We start from the raw sequence: 19,228 nt of genomic DNA, 5'->3' as shown, positions 1-19,228 counted from the left end.
TTTGCACTAGGCTGTAGCTTATAGTCTCATTCCTCTGATTACACTTTGACTCTCTTTGCCCTTATGGTGAGTCCTTACCCAGGACCCTCTTGGATCTTCATGCAAATCAACCTCACAGCCCTTTCCAGAAGTCTCTCCTAACATCAAACTTACGGTGGACATAAACCAAAACATCTCCACTACACATGTGCAGGAGCATATCATTTGGATGAGGAAACTGAGTCCTCGCACAGAGACGGCAGATGTAACAGATCAGACTGTTCTTTCTCTCCCACAGGCTGCCTTGGGGACCAAACAGTCTATGGAAGGATGGATCAGACAGGAGAGCTTGGAGGCTGGGGGCAGGGAAGTAGTGACCAGAACATCACAGACACAAAGGGCTCAGGAGCTAGATATGTGTGGTGGTCTTGGAAAGGAAATAAGAGAGATTATCAGCCGGAGTCACTGTGGATGAAGATGCCTCAGACCCAGAGCCTCAGAGAAGCAGACAGCAGCCGGGAGGAAGGGTGTTCAGGACAAGGTGGAACCAGAATGGTTCCAAGGGTGGAGTCATACATTCCGAGGCAGGGAGAGGATTTCTGTTGGAGAGGGAAGGTGATCACTTGGGTGTTAGGCAGTCTGGGTTTGTGATGCCACAAGCAGTCCAAGTGGAACTTGGAGTCACAGGAAGTCATCTGCAGAGAGGGCTGGGGATGCCAATTCGGAGGTGACCAGTGTAGAGTCGGTAGTTGCAGGACGGATGCGGGAGATTCAACAGTGTGAGACAAATACAGAGCCAGCAGGTACTGCCCAAGTGACATCAAGACGACCAGGGAAGACTGGGAGAAGAACTTCAAGGAGCCAGAGCAGGCCGCGATCAGAGGCGTCCAGAACGTAGTGTGAGGTGACAAAGCCAAGGGAGGAGAGACTTTAAGCAGGAGTTGGTTTGCGACCTTCCGCGCTTATCATGTATCTGAGCCCTGGCCACGGGCTAGGCATGTTCCAAGGAGGTCTTCACCGATGGGCTCATTTAATTCTTGCAGCAACTCTCTGGGAGGGGTGCCATCATTATCCTCATTTTACGAGTGAGCTGAGACGCCGAGCAATCATACAATTCATCAAGGTCAGGTGGACAGAAAAAGGCAGAGGTAAGATTCAAACCCGTCATCGTGGGACCCAGAGCTGGATCTTGAAAGAGGAAGGGAAATATGGAACAGAGGATATGCCAGTGTTCTGTGATGCTAAGTCACTTGACAGAACAAAACAGAAGTCTCTATTCTGCATGAGCATTGAAATTGAAAGAGACAGAAGTCTAGACACTCTTCTGATTAAGTGAGGCGAGGACAGGGAGGGAATCAGAGAGGTTTGAGAAAGGGCCACAGCCCTGCTGGGATGGCTGCTGCCTCTGCCTGGAGGCTTCTCTGGAGCCCCCTTCCCTCCCCCTCCCCTACCGGAAACGCAGCCCCAGGGCTGCCATGAGGGGTGCTTTCCAGTGGCCACTGGAGCCAGTGAGGGCCGAGACGGGGAGCAACTCATCCACTTGCCAGAGCCCTGGGGGCAAAAGGCCCTGCAACCCAGGAGCGAGGCAGAGGCCCTGGGAGGGACTTGCCTGAGGCCAGCAGCTGGGGGTGGGGGAGGGAGGTGACCATAGAAAAAGAAAAAGTCAATTGTAGGAGCGTCTTCGTTTGCTTACAAGTGAACTGAGAGCCCTAGGGGTAAGGCAAAGGGGCTGTCCCACCTCGTCCCTCAGCTCCGTGCTTGCTGCTGCCTCACTTAATATTCTTTTATCTCTTCCTCTCCTCCACATTCCACCCAAGAACTGGAAAAGCCTTGCCCACCATTCAAAAATCTAAATTTAGGAATGAGAAAAGCAGGAAAGGAAGGAAAGAGATGGGCCCTTTTTCCAGGGAACTCAGAGGTGACTTGATGCTTTTATGGGAGAAAAGAACCAAATCTGCCCTTGGCTGCTGGGACAGACCGGAGAGTGAGGAGGGACACCCCAGGCCTCCTGGAGGAAACGGGAAGCAGACCTGGGGGGCTGGATGGCAGGCGCCTGAGAGGAGGCCCACACCCAGATCTGAGGGGACTGCTTCTGGGGGCACAAATCTCTCCCGAGGGGAAATACTGGTCCTGGGTCACGGGTCACGGGTCTCTCCCCTCAGAACTGCGTGACCCAAGCCTGTCCCCACCAGTTGGCCAACTCCTCAAGATGTACCCTCTACACCTTCCGCCCACACTGCATACAATGGATTTTTGCTCTGCAATAGCCGTGTCTTCTGCTTTCAATCAATATTGCTGGCTTTCAAGGCAAGGCAAGGAAGATTCACAGGTAAAGAGGGCAGCGTCTGAGCTCTCAGCCAGCCTGCTGGTTTGCGTGTGGAAGTGAATCAGGGCAGACACCGGTTGCAGGCAGGCTGCAGGTCAGGACAGCGCCCCCTGGAGTTGTGCATGCGGCCATTGAAGGAACTCTGGGCCTCCCCTCCGCCCCGCTTCTCCCCAGCCCTGTGACCTGCGCCGTCCCTGTCTCTGCAGCTGAAGCAGCGCCTCCCAGCCTTCCTGCATCTCTCTGCCTGGACTGTTTCTCCCAAGTGGCACCATGGCTGCTTCCCTTTTGTTTCTTGATCTTAGCTCAAATGTCAGCTCCTCAGAGAGGCCGTTTCTCTGTCCGGTGGTATTATTTTCAAAGCTCTCATCCCTATCCAAAAGTCATTTAAAAATTTACCTGTTAGCTCTCTCTCCCCCATAGGATGTAAGTTCCGTGAGAGCACGGCCTCGGCCTGCCTTGCCCTTCCTTGCCTTTCCTAGGTGTCCTCGGCACCTAGGAAAGCACCTGGCTGGGATCAAGGCTGCTCAGTAAAAGGATATCAAACTGAATTCATTTGAACTGAAGCTTCCACCCACAACAAGAGGCCAAATGTTACAAATGATTTGTTTCTAAGCAATTACAATTTAGCTACAAATAATTATTTTTGCCCATCCCTCAAAAGGATGGTCCATCTTCTCCCTCCTCCTTTGCCTCTTTCATCTCACCAGATACTACATTCGGAATGTCGGGAACATCTGTAAACTCCCCTTGGTTAAAGGGAACCTATGACTTTAAAAAGACAGTCATCACTGAAGTTGGTATAAAACACACGGTAAAAGGAAAATCTCCCACGGAGATAAAGGGCATCAGGAGTGGGGCGGTGCCTTTTTATGAAGAGTTCCTAGGTGGTGCCTGGCTGGCTGCTCCACCCCGGTAAAATAGGGCAGCAGGGAAACCTGCCTGTGGCCTGGTTTAACCCTTCCCTGGCCCTCAGCTCACTAAGATGCTGGGGAAGATCAAAAGAATTCGAGCACTCCTCGCTGACTGGAAGAAAACAGCAAATGAAAAAAAAAAAAGACTGATTCCAATATTGCTCCCCAGCCCCAAGCTTTCTTCTCCCAAAGAGCCTTCTGTTCAGAGAAATTAAAGGACTCTGATAGCAGATCACAAATTCAGGACAGAAAAGCTTCACTATGCAGCCAGAGACTGTATTGTGGGTAACCAGACATCGGACACTGTTTTTTGCTTATGAACTTTTGGAGACCATTCGAATAAAAGACTGTTTGTTCCTGGACAAACACTCACCAAGCCTTTAGGAGGAGGGGGAATTTTTGTTTTGCATTTTCCCTTTGTAAAAAAAAAAGAGAGAGAGAGGAGAGACTGAGACAGAGAGACACTTGCTCTATTTACTTTTCAGATGGAAGAACCTAGACTAATTTGTTTACTGTTGCTGGGGATTTGTGTTTACAAGTTCCTATGCCGTTGTTGCGGTAAAAAGAAATGCTATTTTTAAAAAGCAAAACCCCACACAAGCCTCCATATGCAGGGCTTTTCTTCCTCTTCCTGTCTCCCCACCTTCATCTGACAGGTGGTCAGGAACCTATAAGGCAAGTCAGCACTCAGGAGCTAACTCGGAGGCACTTTCCTCTCCCTGCCTCCCTTCACAGAAGGCCATACCTGACCTGGAAAGCACTCTCTCGTCAAAGTTCAGTGAAATTCTACTTGCCCTAAAAGTCACACCCCAGATCTGCTGCTTTTCAGAAAACCCAACTCCTGGCCTGTAGGAGGAACCTACACCCTAGGTTTCAATTCCCCATCCCTTGCAGTCTTCATCCTCCTTGTATCCATGGACCGTGTCTGCGATCAAGCTAGCAAGATGTGGACGGATGTCCTTTTAAAAGAGGGTGTGCCGTAACTGGGTCACTCACTGTGTGACTAATCGTGGTTGCCTGGAACCACAGTGACTGTGGCTTCAACCTGACTTGGTTGTTTGTAAACCACAAAATGACCCAGCCATCTGCAGGCTCTGGAGCTTGCAGCTCTTCCTAGGCCCGTTCCTCCCTCAGCCGCGGAAGGGATGGGAGCAGCCCTGGGCTTGGGGCCTCTGGGCATGTGCAGCAATCCAGACGGGTGGATCTGACCTCCTCAGACTTGCTCTCACTCAAGTCTTTGCAGGCTCCAGCCTCAGCAAAAGCACTGGCAACAGCTGCTCTCTGGTCCCCAGTCCACTTAGCCGCACTGAGTCCAAATGAGAAAAAGAAGGGGCCCAGAATAAATTTCTTTTCAAGAAAAAAAAAAGAAAGAAAAAAGACTTCCCCCAACTTACTGTGGGGTCCTTTGTTGTCCCTATCTTTTACTCATTTGTTGCACTTAAAATGTGATAAAATCCATACATCTTTCCGCAATCACTACAGCAATTTAAGGAATTTTCAGGACAGAAGCATCCTTTGCCAAAGGGTCCCCCAATGCATCCTAAGTTAGGAGCACCTGAGGTTGCTTTGCTGTAATGCTGGCCCCCGGCAGGGTCAGGGATCAGTCTGGTCCGGGTGCAGGGGGGAGCAATTAACCCCTTCCCTTCCTGCCACCCGACATCATTTTTTGCAGGCCTGCAGTGCTTAAAAAAAAAAAAAAAAAAAAAATCACTCAGGGCCAAAAGGTATAGTTATAAATGAGGAGAACGATTGGTGGTAGGGGAGGGGAAGGATCTGTCCTCACTGCCTCTCGGCACAAACGCCTCACCCCACCTCGCTGGAAACAGGGTGTTTTCCTACATAGTTGGGGTAAAAGTAGTCGAAGGTCAGCAGTGGACTCAGCCGCTCCTGCGGCCCCGCCCCCTTACCTGCGTTCCTCTCACCCCCTCTGAGCAATCCCTCAGGGAGACACTCACTTTTTGCTTTCTTATCACATTAAGTCTGTAAGGTAACTACCGTCTTGGGGAGGGGAGGGGGGAGGCGTTTTCTCCAAAAGGACGGACGGAAGCAACAACTGGGAAAGAAAACAGGCAACGCTTGTGAAACCCCAAACCGGATTGGTAAGAGCAACGCCATAAATTATGGATCCCTCGAGCCGCCTCCGGCCTGTCACCGCGCGGTCCGTCTCCAGGGACTCGCCGGGCGCGGGCGACACCGTGGTCCGGGCGCGCGGGTCGCCGGGGCCTGCGATGCCCCGCGGGGCCCTGGGGGCAAGGCGCCCCCCGAGCCGGCCGAGGCCAGGCTCGCCTTTGTTCGCCGGGACCCCCGGAGCGCGGGCCGGGCCGGGGGACCGCAGGGGCGCACGGGGCAAGTGCGGGGCCGGGACGGCGGCGTCACGCGCGGGACGCCCATCTGGCCCGGCCTTCCTGCAGCGCCCGCGGCGGGGCGGGGGAAGAAGTCAAGGGCGGCGGCGGCGGCGGCGGCGGCGGCGGCGGGGCCTCGGTGGGCGCAGAGCCCCGGCCCCTGGGCCCGCGCCGCGCCCCGCCGCCAGGCCGCGTGCGCCCCTGCTCGCCCTTCGTCCTTCCTGCGGGGCAGCTGTGCCGTGACCCCGGCAGCCTCCGGGCTGGCAGGATTAAAGGAGCCTCCGCCCTGCGTAGGAACTGCAAGCCGGGTCCCCCGACTCTCACCAACCCCACCTATTGTTTTGTTTTTGTTTTGTTTTTTGGCAGCATTTCAACCACTCTTCATAAGGTGGGCAAGCCACCACCCGCCCCCCCCCCCCGGTTCACATTTAAATTTGTTTGTGTGCCAAATCGGCCTGCTGTTAACAGCCTTTCAGCCCTGCAACCCGCACCGCAGACACAGTGAACTGGGAGATTAAAGTCACCGAAAAACGACTCCTCCTGCAGATGTTGCCTGCGGAAGGCTGCTCTATTGACGAATGTGTAAAGGGGCTTTGTGTGTGTGTGTGTGTATGTGTGTGTGTGTGAGAGAGAGAGAGAGAGAGAAGGAGGGAGAGAGAGAAGCCTCACATTTGTTCTTCGGTAATTTGTCTTCAGTATGTTTTTTTTTTTTTTTTTTTTTTGATGATGATGATGAAAGGTCAACTATGAGACTCAAAAATAAGCAACCTTCTCTAGCAAGCCCCTACTCCCAGAAATGAATGGCAGAGTTGGGGGTTCTCCTGGGGCAGAAAAAAAGGAACTCCAAATCAAGCTGAGTCGGGTGTGAGTTAGGCCCTGGAGAAAACTGTGCGGAGAGGAAACGTGGGGGGCGGCTTCCTGGATTTCTGCTGCAGGAAGAAACCACCAGTGGGAGGGAGGGCAGCGAGGGGAAGGGCGAAAGAGGGGCGGGGGAGGGGAGAGGGCTGGGAGGAGGGACCGGGCCTCCTTAAGGCCGAGGGAGGAGGGCGGGGTGGACGGGGGAAGGTCGGGCTGCCTTTGTTTGGCTCGGGCCGGCAGGGGCTGGGCCCCGGGAACTCGCCTGAGAGCGCCCAGACGGTCAGCTGCCCGACGAGGTACCAGCTGGCACCTGTGCCTGAGAATGCCGCGTGCATTAGCAGCATCATTATTGAGCATTAGAGCACTGCAAAGATAATTACTGCCAGTTAGAAAAAAGGAGGACGGGGGACTCGAAACCCCAGACCCCTTGGCTTATGAAACTCCCGGTTTACACGTGTAATTTCCAGCAGGGCTGGGAGGCCACCACCTCTAGCAAAGCTGCCAGTCTGTGACTCTAGATTCGACAGCTGGAACCAGTTCCCCGGGGGCTTCTTTCCAGCTCTCCTCCTAGCTCAAAGGTCAAATTAGGGTCAGAGATAAAATGTCAAAGGTCATCACTCTAAAATAGTCTGATAACCAAAGCAGTTCTACCTGGAATACCAGAACTATCCTTTTTATCTGGAATTAAATAGGTCAAATAAGGGCGAGTGGGTATACTTTGGTCTTCAAATAACAATAATCACCTCGACAGCTAATTGCTGAGCTCTTTTCATGTGTCAGACACTCTGGAAGCACTTACCACCACCATTTGACAGATGAGAAAACTGAGGCTTAGAGAAGCCCTGGGGGGTACACGGAGTTACTCAGTGCCCAGCAGTCCTGTCCCACTGCCTGGAAGATGAGGAGATGGCAGTAGGAGCTAAAAGCCCACCAGAGAGCAAGCAGAATGAGAACGTATATTCTGATTTTCTGTAGCCAGCAAAGACCCTTTCTCAAAGCTTGAGATCTGGCACAGAAATGCTCGTTCTCCAAAGACACATTCTCTCCACACATGTCCTGGTTCGGGTCAGAAGTAAGCCTCACAGAAGTTAATGTTAGGGTTTCTGGAAAACCAACTGTTTTCACGAAGTGCCTTCTTTTATAGGTTGGTATAGTAATTTAATTAGTGAAAAATGTTTCACAAACTTTCTTCTTAAAAAGTTTGCCTTCAACACATGCAACTCATTATATGGCAATAATAAACTGTTTAGAGATCAAAATGGGCTTTACGTTCGAGACCCAGCTAGGCTAGTAAACTCACCGCCCAACTCCTGACCTAATTTTTTTGACGTTGTAGTGACTGAAATTAGAGAAGACGTTTAATTTCAGGTGTACATATGTTGAATTTATAGCATCAGATTATGATGCCAAACTGAAGCATTATTGCCATTAATACTGATAATAATGACTAACAGCAATCACGTAAACTGGGCAGTTATTATGTGTCAAGTATTGCACCAACTGCTAAACATTCATTATCTCATTTAATCCTTACAAAGAAAACCCTGACTTCCACTCCTTCCCCAGTCTCCACTCCACACAGCAGTAGCCAGAGAGCTCTTTTTAAAATGTAAATGAGGTCAAGTGCTGCTCTGGAGTGAAGTCCTCCAATGGCCTCCCAAAGTGCTCAGGAACTGAGCTCCAACTGCTTCCCTTGGCCCACAAGCCGGCACCACCTGGACCCGCCTGTTGCCTATTTCCCCTCGCAGCCCCACAGCACTGTTCTCCAACCAAGAGTCCAGTGTTCTCTTTCTTCAGCCTTCAAAGACATTTGCACCTCAGGGCCTTTGCACATGCTTCTCCCTCTGCCTGAAATATCCAGCCTTTGCCTGGCTAATTTTGTTCATTCTTCAATTTAAACGTCTCCACCTCATAGAGACCTTCCTTCAAACCAATCAAATCACCCTATTTTCCTTCATAACACTTAACATCATGTAAAATTGCTTATTTTTTGTTTGCTTACTTGTTCATTTCCCTCCCTGAGCAACAAAAGCCAGAAGGACAGGGACACACATTCAGTGTTGCTCTCCGACGTATCCTCCACACCTGGTGTTTTGGGGACACGCAGTGGTATTTGTTAAATTAATCAACAGAGACGCACTCTCACAGGAGGATACTATTATTACCCTCACTTTATAAATGAAGAAACTGAGGCGCAGGGGTGTTGAATAACTTGCCAGAAGTCCTACAGCTGAAATGGGGCAATGACTGTTTCAGGTCGCTAGCTTTGACTGAAGCCAAAAACAAAATGACAAACACACGTGATCGTGAAGAAATGTTAAGACCAAACTGGATAGAAAAGGGACTCTGAACAATTTGAATTTACAGAAGGGCGCTATTTCCAAATACATCAGAGATGAATACATCATCTTGCACACTTATTCCAGCCCTACAGGTTAACATTAAGTACTCTGTGGCTTCAGATGCAATGTTTCCTACTAGTTCTGACTTTTTTTTAAGGTTTCAAAGTACTTGAGGATTCAGACAAGGTCTCTTCAAATAGCACGGGCTGACGGGCATTCCATCCAGTCATTTCTGCTCTTACCTAAGGAAACCAGCAGAACATGGTTTTATTTCACAATAGTAGGAGCCAGATGTAGCCACAAACCCAGTGACCTATTCTTCTAGTACAGTCAGCCCTCCCTATGTACGGGTTCTGCATCCTCAGAGTCAACCAACCTCAAATCAAAAATATTTGGGGAAAAAAAGAATTCCAGAAAGTCCCCAAAAGCAAAACTTGAATTTGTTCCATGCAGGAAACTAGTTACATAGCATTTACACTGTATTATGTATTATAACTAATCTAGAGATGATTTAAAGTTTAAAGGAGGATGTGCATATGTGTGTGTGCCATTTTATATAAAGGACTTGAAGATCTGCAGATACCCTGGGATCAATCCCCCTTGGATACCGAGGGACAACTGTACTTCTGAATCTTTGAATAAATCATAAGAAGCCCTCACCCAAGAGAAAGGCAAAATTCAAAAAGAGGAGGGGCTGATTTATCCCTAAATTGCTGGAGTGCCTTTAAAATTAAGGATTTGCTGTTTCTCCAGACAGTAAGCAAATGGCTTTTTTGTAAGGAGGAAGATGTCCTTAGTCTTCTCTTTCTGTTGCTTTCACAGCTGAGATAAACCTGCAAGTCCTACTGAGGAAGTGCGGCCGGGTTCCAGCAAAGCCCTGTAGCTGCACATGCAGTAGCTTCCCTTCCGAGAACTGAAGTTTTCTGTTTCCTTCCGGCAGGAACCATAGATGATCCATAGGAAAATACAGGAATTTGATTCACATGGAACAAAACACAACAAGCCCAGGGGGAGGGAGAGATTTTCCTGAAATATATGAATTTCCCTGCTTTCACATGACACTGTGTATGGTTTATAATTCACGTACCACAGGAGGCTGAAAATTGTCATTTCCTGGCCCCTCCAATGGTGGTTTTCCAGTGAGGGGAGCGTTTTGACTAACCAGAGCTGTTTTTTTTTACTTTGAGCCTTCATGTTTGTGAGAGAGAGCCGACCTGTACTTGCAGGGGGAGGGGATGAGAAGGTGGGCTGCAGAGGAACAACCTAGAGTTGGTCTTATTATCAATCATCTCTGCCTGTTGTCGGAGTTTAAACAAGAAAAACCTACCCACACAGACCGGCACTGATATGCATTTCAGCATGTTACTTAGAGCATAAGTGAGACATCATCTAACTTTCTATCAGATGGGTTTTTTAAATATAAATAGTCAGACCAAATTGAGATTTTTAGGAGAATTTTGTAACATCCAAACTTGATCGTGAAAACATAGGCGAGAGAGATTATATGCACTCTCAGTGTTTTTTAGTACACAATTTTGGTTTCACTGGTTCACTCTGTGTGTGTGTCTGTGTGTGTGTGTGTGTGTTGAGGGGGGAGTTTTCGAATCTTGAGCTTCTGTGTAACGTGCATTTGCTGTTATACTTCAATGACGCTGAAGTTCAGCAGAGGCAGGCAAAGTGAACCTTCAGTTTGCTCTGGTTTCATCAGTGATTTCTCTTGTGTGGTGGATGTGAAAATTGTCTTTTCATGAAAGCAACATCGGGGCTCATTCAGCCCTTCAGGAAGGCCTTCTGTGACATGGGGAAACTTGGTGTATGAGGTATGATCAGCTGTCTGTAGAAATGACAGGCTCTCGGGGGTAGCCAGTGAATGTGCGGCTTGCAGAAAATTAAGAAGCCTGGTCCCGCGGAGGGACGAACCCACATTCTCAGGAAGGTAACATCAAGTCACCAAAGAAGACCTCGGGCCCATCACAGTGAGGGAACGAAGGGACCCAATCTCAACTTGAAATGTTCAGCACGGGGATCTTTAGATCCAGAAATTGTCACTCTCTCCCCAGGATTGTCGGGGGGGGGGAAGGGGGAAGAGGACGACTTGAACAATGTGTAATATTATGCTCTCTGGGACAGACTCCCGACCCCAGAGATGGAGGCAAGAAGGACAGACATCGGCGGCCTCGTGTTGTAGGTATTCTTGACCATGTGGTTGGTATATTTTGCATTACATATGAATTAGCTGGACTTAGGGTTGACATGTCAGTTTCGTGTGGGTTTTGGTTAAGCAAGAAGCAGTTCTAAGCCAACCACTCCAGTGACCTAACTAATCATTTCTTGCCCTGAGAAGCCTGGGACCAGACTGGGGATTTCGCCAGGCAGTGCCCCCTGGGAACCCAGCCTCCCAGCCAGCTAGCCCCCTGGTAACGCATCCAGCAACTCTCTGTGGCAAAACCCCAGGGCCTGGAGAAACCCTGAGAGGGAAAGTGCCCATCTCTTCACAACACCTCAGCCCACAGCTGCAATCCCGACATTTGATACTTTTCACATGATTCACAACTATTAATCAAAAAGCAGTTATTTTTCAACAATCTTGAAAATAGACACCACAAAGTCAGAGTTTCTAGGGATTTTCCCTCCGGGAATAAAGGTGTGAAGATGAATCTTCCTGAATGGACATAACTATTTCTAGTGGGGCAAGAAGGCTGGAATATTTTCCTAGAAAATGAAAAGAAATCATGCTTACAATTATGAGGTATGCTCAACTCAGAAAGTAAGGCCTCTTAGGAAGTAGAAGAGTGAATGAATGAATGAATAAGTGAATGAATATGGTGCCACTCAGTGAGAAAATGAGGGGTAATGCAGTCTCACTGTTTTCTGGGGGAAAACACTTGTTCACAGGACTTTTTTTTTTTTTTTTACTGCTGGAGGAAAGCCACACATGATGCATTCTATGGAGCAGCCTAGAGACAATTAAGCCAGGTTTCCAGAGAACATCCTGGCCCCGAATGTAGGTGGGTCCGTGCTGGCCTCAAAGCCTTCCTCATCAGCCTCAGGTTACTCAGGTGGTCCTTCAATTTACTTGAAGGCATTAGAGGAATAATGTAAAAATCTAGAAGAATTGAGCTCATAACGTGATAAGTAACACAATTCTGCGAGCCTATTAGAGGGGAAAATTGAAAAGGTTGCAGCCAATTATTAATAAGACAGGTGAACATGAGCTGTCTGGAGATGTGCTCGGACCACAGGAAACAGATGACCGGTGTGAACGTGCTCGGAGCGGATCACCTGGCAGCCCTGGGGATGGATCCAGCCAGGAGAGGAGGTGTTTTGATAGTCCACAGGGATTTAAAAAAAAAAAGGGAGCCAACATAAAATCAAGACTCTTTTTCTACATGTAGTAGAATCTGCATTTTTACCTTCTCTATCTCACACACTTACAAACAAAATTCTTCATTTTGTAGTTTGGGGGCACTAACCCGTATCAGAAAGAGCAGGATAAAGTGACTGATCTCATCTAAACCACCAAAAAAATTCGCTTTTAGGAAAATGAAACCACCATACTTCCTTGAAGAGGGCCGGGACTCTTGTAAGACAGGCAGGAGCCCAGGGCACAAAATTTAAGGAGGCACTTACTGTCAGGCCAGCGCAGGCAAGTGCAGGGCTGGCACCTGAGAGGCAGAGGGAGGGCCTCCTTAAACTGGGGGCTTGTGCCTCCCTCTGGTTCTGGCCCACTAGGAATTACAGTGGGGTGGAAGGAAGAGAGAACGGTAGAAAGCATGAAGGCTCTTTCACTAAAATAAAATCAGAGAAGTATTGGGCTTCCCATTTCTATTATATTTTAGAACTCAAACTATAAAACTCTAAATTATAATCCCCCTGACTCCATCACCTCATCTAAGAACACGCTTTTAGAAGCTTTTCTCAGGACTGCACTCTGGTTTAATAAGGTTGTTTCTTGCTGCTATTGAAACCCATCCACGAAGCTCTGCGCTCCCTGTACATATGGAATAGCTGAGCAATGTCTTTTTTAACCTTTATTTTCCTAAAAACATCACCTTTTAGCCCCCCTCAACCCCTTTTACCTTTTCTTATCAAACCCATTTTCCTTTAGTCATTGAGATGGTAGGTTTCCAGTTTCCATTTCGTCACATATACTCTAGTGGTATCACCTAGGGTTTCAAAAAAGAAAAAAGCAACCACTCTCTACAAAGATCTTTCTTTCAGCCAATGTTGTTTTAGGTTTGTACAGCGTACACTAGAAATAATGGTGGGAGAAAATACTGAATGTAATCTTTAGGCCACAAAGATTGCTGATTGCTGTGCCAAGCAAAAAAGCCAGACTGTAGCTTCTCCATAGGTCCCTTGATCTATAACACAGCACAGCTCTATCATCCGGGCTGACTATTCCAGGGAAAGGGGTCTGACCTGAAGGAAACGAGCTGTAGGCTGGTTGGTGGCTATGAGGTGTCCTGACATGACCACACTGCTTCGTACAGACGCTCTGGACCAGACGCTAACAAACCCAAGCAGGTAACTTTCAGGGAACTGCAGTGTGAGTTGTTAAAAGAGACACAGCTACAGTGGAGTGAGAAGGGATGGAAAGAGAGTCAGAGAAGAACGTAAGCAGGAGGCATGAAGGTGTGGAAGTTGGAAGGCAGCAAGGCCCTGGGTTACGAGTCCGGGAGGCAGGGGGGAGGGGGAGGGGGAGGGGGCGGGGAGGCCGGCGGTAGTGGCAGGAGCGGGGGACCAGGAGGCACTGGCCTGGGCTGTGCTTGCGGTGAGCACCCCTGGTCCTTCCTTCAGCGGCAGGGGCGTGACCATCCCTGGGGCACCTCCCCAACCCCCGTTCCGGGGCTCTGTTTTCAGGGCGTGGACGCACCCCAGCTCCAGCTCCAGGACTGGCCAGTCAGAGCACCCCATTCACCTGGCTGCAGGGACTGGTGTGAGGATGGGCCTGTGACCCAGACCAGGTGAGCGAAGCCAATGCAACTGGCTTCCAGAAGTGTTACTGAAGCTGCAGAGAGAAGCTCTTTTTGCTGCGGTTGTGAAGCTAACCTTGCCCTGAGCCACCATATGGAGAAAGTCGGCCCCAGGGTGAAGTCAGCCCAGAGACAGGCAGAGCCAAGGGGTGGAGGGGGGAAGCCTGGGCCATGAAGGTGAGGCCCACCTCTCTCTGACACAGAAGGAGGCACCGTGATGGGGCCAGGCGCTTGCTTCAGGGGGCAGTGGCATAGCTGGGCCAGCTTGGAAGGACCCTCATTCTCTCTAGTATGTACCATATAAACCTAACACCGTACTTGCTGGAAGAAAGCAGCTCAGAACACAACGGCTTCTTAGCCGGTGATAGTTATCATTACCAGGACACGACACACCCTTATCAGCCGGTGGGGTCCCATCTCCGACTCTCAGGGCAAAGTCACAAATTTTCAAAAGGACCCTTGAAAGTCCCTTAGGAAGCTGCCACACTGGAGAGAATTTCTCCAAGGTCCAATACGTCCAGATTCTCCTCACTTCTGGACAGATCACTGCTTCCTCGGTGTCTACGTGTGAGCACTTGTGGAGAATCCATCTCTTTAAATGCCAGAGTGACAGAGAGCAGGCCACAGAGGCGTGTGGCAGCTGAGGCCCCCTAGGAGAAGGACAGACTTCTGATGCCCATCTCAGCCTGCGAGGGGTGTAGCTCAGTGAGTGGACAGACAACATTGCCTGCACTGTCATACTGGTATTCTGCACTCCCCACACCACCTTTTTTTTTTTCTTTTGGACCTTTATTGCCAAATTCACTAAGGCAAATATGCGTGTGGCAATTATGCTCTAATATTACGGTCTGTTCCCGGCTAAGTTATCACCATCAAATCACATACTATGTGGATCAGCACCCAGATATCAACTGCCAGGTCAGTCTATCTGGAAAATACTTTGACATTTAGATTATCTTTTCCCCAGCATATGCCTAGAGCTGAAGAGGGCATTTTTGGAAAGTAAACTTCGTGGTGATTCTGAAATAGTCCTTGGAAAACAGTATGGAGATTCCTCAAAAAATTAAAAACAGAACTATCATATGATCCAGTAATTTCACTCCTGGGTATTTATCCAAAGAAAAAGAAAACACTTAATTGGAAAAGATATCTGCAACCCTATTTTCATGGCAGCATTATTTACAATAGCCAAGATATGGATACAGCCTAAGTGCCCATCAACAGATGATGTGGTATACATATATGTGTGTATGTATATGTGTATATATATACACGTATATAAAATGGAATATTACTCAGCCATAAAAAAGAATGAAATCTTGCCATTTGTGCACAACATGGATGGACCTAGAGGGTATTATGCTAAGTGAAATAAGTCAGGCAGAGAAAGACAAATACTGCATGATTTCACTTATATGTGGAATCTAAAAAAAAAAAGCAAATGAAAGAAAAACATAGCTAAACAGAAACAGAGTCATAGATACAGACAACAAACAGGTGATTGCCAGGGGCGGGAGGCGGGGAGGTGAGTGTAGGAGAGAAGAAGGTAAGGGATATTAAGAGGTACAAACTTTCAGTTACAAAATAAATGAGTATGGGTATGAAATGTACAGTATGGGGAATTAGTCAGTAATTATATCTTTGTATGGTGACATAACAGCTAGACTTATCATGGGGCTCATTTTGAAATGCAGAGAAATATTGAATCACTATGTTGTGCACCAGGAAGTAACGTGGTGTTGCAGGTCAAGTACACTTCAAAAACAAAGAAACAAACTCATGGGAAAAGAGATGAGATTTGTGGTCACCAGAGGTGGGGGAGGGAACACTGGATGAAGGCCGTCAAAAGGTACAGACTCCCAGTCATAAGACAAGTTCTAGCGACGGAAGGCACAACATGATGAAGATAACAAGCACGGCTGTAGGTTACAGATGAAAGTTGCTAAGACAGTCAATCCCAAGAGATCTCATCACAAGGGAGAAAAACATGTTTTTTCCTACTTCTTCCATGTTGTATCTATCTGCGATGATGGATGTTCCCTAAACCTACTGTGGTCATCCCTTCATTATGTGTGTAAGTTAAATCATTACGCTGTACACCTTAAACTTACACAGGGCTGCATGTCAATTATATCTCGATAAAACTGGAAGAAAACTAAAACAAAATCGTTCTTGGATACTTCCCAGCGTCCGAGGTTAGCAACGCAAAGGTTTGGCCTTCCCAAGAAAGCTGTAATCATGGATGCTCAGAGCAGCCCAAGCCCCATTTCCTCCCTGACACTGACCTCACAGAGCGAGCGCATCTGCGGGAGCCCTGCCCGGGGGAAAGCAGTGCAGCCACAATGCCCACCACCAAGACACGCGGGGGGAAATAAAGTTCTCCGGTCCTCAGAGGGCTACAATAACCTTAAAGGAGGAAACTTGATTCAGTTAGCACTCACTTTATACACTGGACCGAGATGGAATGGAGACTTGATGCGATTTGCGAGGACGCAGAAGGACCTAGAAACACTGAGACCAGAGAGTAGGGGGAGGGGATGGGGGTGGAAGGAAGGAGTGTGGACTAAGCAGTGAGAGTCATGGAAGGCAAATATTCCCAGCAACTTTCCACCACCACCCCTGCCACCTGGGAGATTAGGGGGTGCAGTGGTGAGTGGAGCCAAGATCAGAAACAATCTGTCACAAGGCAGGGGACCCCATTAACTATCGGTTCTGGGTCTCTCTCTACTCCTCTTTCCTTCAAAAGAGAGCAGACTAATAGAAGGGTTAAGAGTTCAGGGTCTGAGCCAGATAAATCTATTGATAGATTCATACGTTGACCATCACCTGGTTGCTTTCTGCCCTGGAGCAAGTTACTTCTTTTTGCCTCAATTCCCTCATCAGTGAAGATGATAATAATACTATCTATCGCAAAGGGCTGTAAGAGATAATGGTTGAAAAGTGCCCGGCACGTAGAAAATGTTCGGTAAATATCAGTTGCTGCTATAATATCTTCTCCCCCATCCTTAACTATTTATGCAGTGCCTGTGATAACTGATGTGTGTATAGATTATTGACAAAGCCCCATCCTCCTCTGGGCATCCCGAGGCTGGAGAGAACGCTAGGGATGTCACTTTGATCTCGTGTGTGTTTACAGTCAGCAGAAATTAATCCACGCACTAGATTTGTCAGTTGCCATAGGCTTCAGGTCCCACTTAGGAAAGACCTTGAACAAAAGAAAGAAACATTCAATGTCAGTAAGTGAATTTGGAACTTCACCAAAGTGGGCTCTTACTCAAATGAAGTCGCATAAAACGTGAAAGTTCTCAGAATGGTCTCCCTTGATAACCAGGTGGAAGCTTCAGTCTTTACATTCCAAAAGCAAAGCTGTAAGAAATGGGCCTTTCAAAAACCCCAAATTCGTTTTGTTCTTGGGCTGCAGCCGCTGCTGCCACCTCTTACAGCGCCGTTGCTGCGGGGGATTGTGGGAGCTTCAGCGTCCCGCTCGCTTGGAGAGAGGTACCTCTCCTCTTCCCTCTCCCTCTCCTTAAGGAGTGGAGTCAACATATCAATGGAGCAAGTCACAGTCGTCGATGCCAGCTTCTTCTTGAAATCTACCCAGAATGGAATCCTGACAATGATACAGGACACACGATGGGTGATCCATTCATGCTGCAGCAATCTACAAACGCAGCACCAGGAATTCTGGGACCTCCGCCTCCCTCATTTCATCTTGGGGGACCAGCAGTTGGACCAAGAGGAAATCTGGGTGCTGGAAATGGAAACCTGCAAGGACCAAGACACATGCAGAAGGGCAGAGTGGAAACTAGCCGAGTTGTTCACATCATGGATTTCCAGCGAGGGAAAAACTTGAGATATCAACTATTACAGCTGGTGGAACCATTTGGAGTTATTTCAAATCATCTGATTCTAAATAAAATTAATGAGGCATTTATTGAAATGGCAACCACAGGAGATGCTCAGGCTGCAGTGGATTATTATACAACCACACCAGCATTAGTATTTGGCAAGCCAGTGAGAGTTCATTTATCCCAGAAGTACAAAAGAATAAAGAAACCTGAAGGGAAACCAGACCAGAAGTTTGATCAAAAACAAGAGCTTAGACGTGTGATACATCTCAGCAATTTACCTCATTCTGGCTATTCTGACAGTGCTGTCCTCAAGCTTGCTGAGCCTTATGGGAAAATTAAGAATTATATACTGATGAGGATGAAAAGTCAGGCCTTTATTGAGATGGAGACCAGAGAAGATGCAATGGCAATGGTTGACCACTGTTTGAAAAAGGCCCTTTGGTTTCAAGGGAGATGTGTAAAAGTTGACCTGTCTGAAAAATACAAAAAATTGGTACTCAGGATTCCCAACAGAGGCATTGACTTACTGAAAAAAGATAAGTCCCGGAAAAGATCTTACTCTCCAGATGGCAAAGAATCTCCAAGTGATAAGAAATCCAAAACTGATGGTTCCCAGAAGACTGAAAGTACAACCGAAGGTAAAGAACAAGAAGAGAAATCAGGAGAAGATGGTGAAAAAGATACAAAGGATGACCAGGCAGAACAAGAACCTAACATGCTTCTTGAATCTGAAGATGAGCTACTTGTAGATGAAGAAGAAGAAGCAGCAGCACTGCTAGAAAGTGGCAGTTCAGTGGGAGATGAGACAGATCTTGCTAATTTAGGGGATGTGGCATCTGATGGGAAAAAGGAACCTTCAGACAAAGTTGTGAAAAAAAGATGCAAATGCGAGTGCTTCAGCAACTGTGAAGAAAAAGCTTAAAAAGGTGGACAAGATCGAAGAACTTGACCAAGAAAATGAGGCAGCGTTGGAAAATGGAATTAAAAATGAGGAAAATACAGAACCAGGTGCTGAATCTGCTGAGAATGCTGATGATCCCAACAAAGATACAAGTGAAAACGCAGGTGGCCAAAGTGATGAAAACAAGGAGGACTATACAATCCCAGATGAGTATAGAATTGGACCATATCAGCCCAATGTTCCTGTTGGTATAGACTATGTGATACCTAAAACAGGGTTTTACTGTAAGCTGTGTTCACTCTTTTATACAAATGAAGAAGTTGCAAAGAATACTCATTGCAGCAGCCTTCCTCATTATCAGAAATTAAAGAAATTTCTGAATAAATTGGCAGAAGAACGCAGGCAGAAGAAGGAAGCTTAAGATGTGCAAGAAGCTTAATGATTTCAAAGAAAATAATGGTTGTTTTTAAATGTTAACCTTTTTAAATACAATACAGATAGGTAGAAGAAAACTACTGTACTCTTTTGTTATAGTGGAAAAATAATAGACGTCTGTTCATGTGTTAAGTGTTAATAGCAAAAATACATATACGGTTAAGTTAATGAAGAATTGTTTTTGTTTTATCAAAATGGTAACAGACAGAAATACTTGGTAGAGACTGACTTCATATGCTACTTAAGACACTTGCATCACTAAGAAAGATACGTAGAAACATTCAGAGAAATGAAATTTAGTAGTTCC

At 47.6% G+C, this 19,228-nt stretch overlaps 1 pseudogene; it reads left to right on the top strand.

Moving 5' to 3' along the window:
- The first annotated feature begins 17,267 nt into the window (after positions 1-17,267).
- LOC137751397 (matrin-3 pseudogene) lies at positions 17,268-18,940 on the top strand (annotated as a pseudogene).
- Positions 18,941-19,228: the final 288 nt, after the last annotated feature.

The sequence above is a fragment of the Eschrichtius robustus genome, chromosome 17 (genome assembly GCF_028021215.1).
Source record: "Eschrichtius robustus isolate mEscRob2 chromosome 17, mEscRob2.pri, whole genome shotgun sequence".
NCBI lineage: Eukaryota > Metazoa > Chordata > Mammalia > Artiodactyla > Eschrichtiidae > Eschrichtius > Eschrichtius robustus.
The sequence above is the reverse complement of the archived record's forward strand: the minus strand, read 5'-3'. Positions and strand labels throughout refer to the sequence as shown.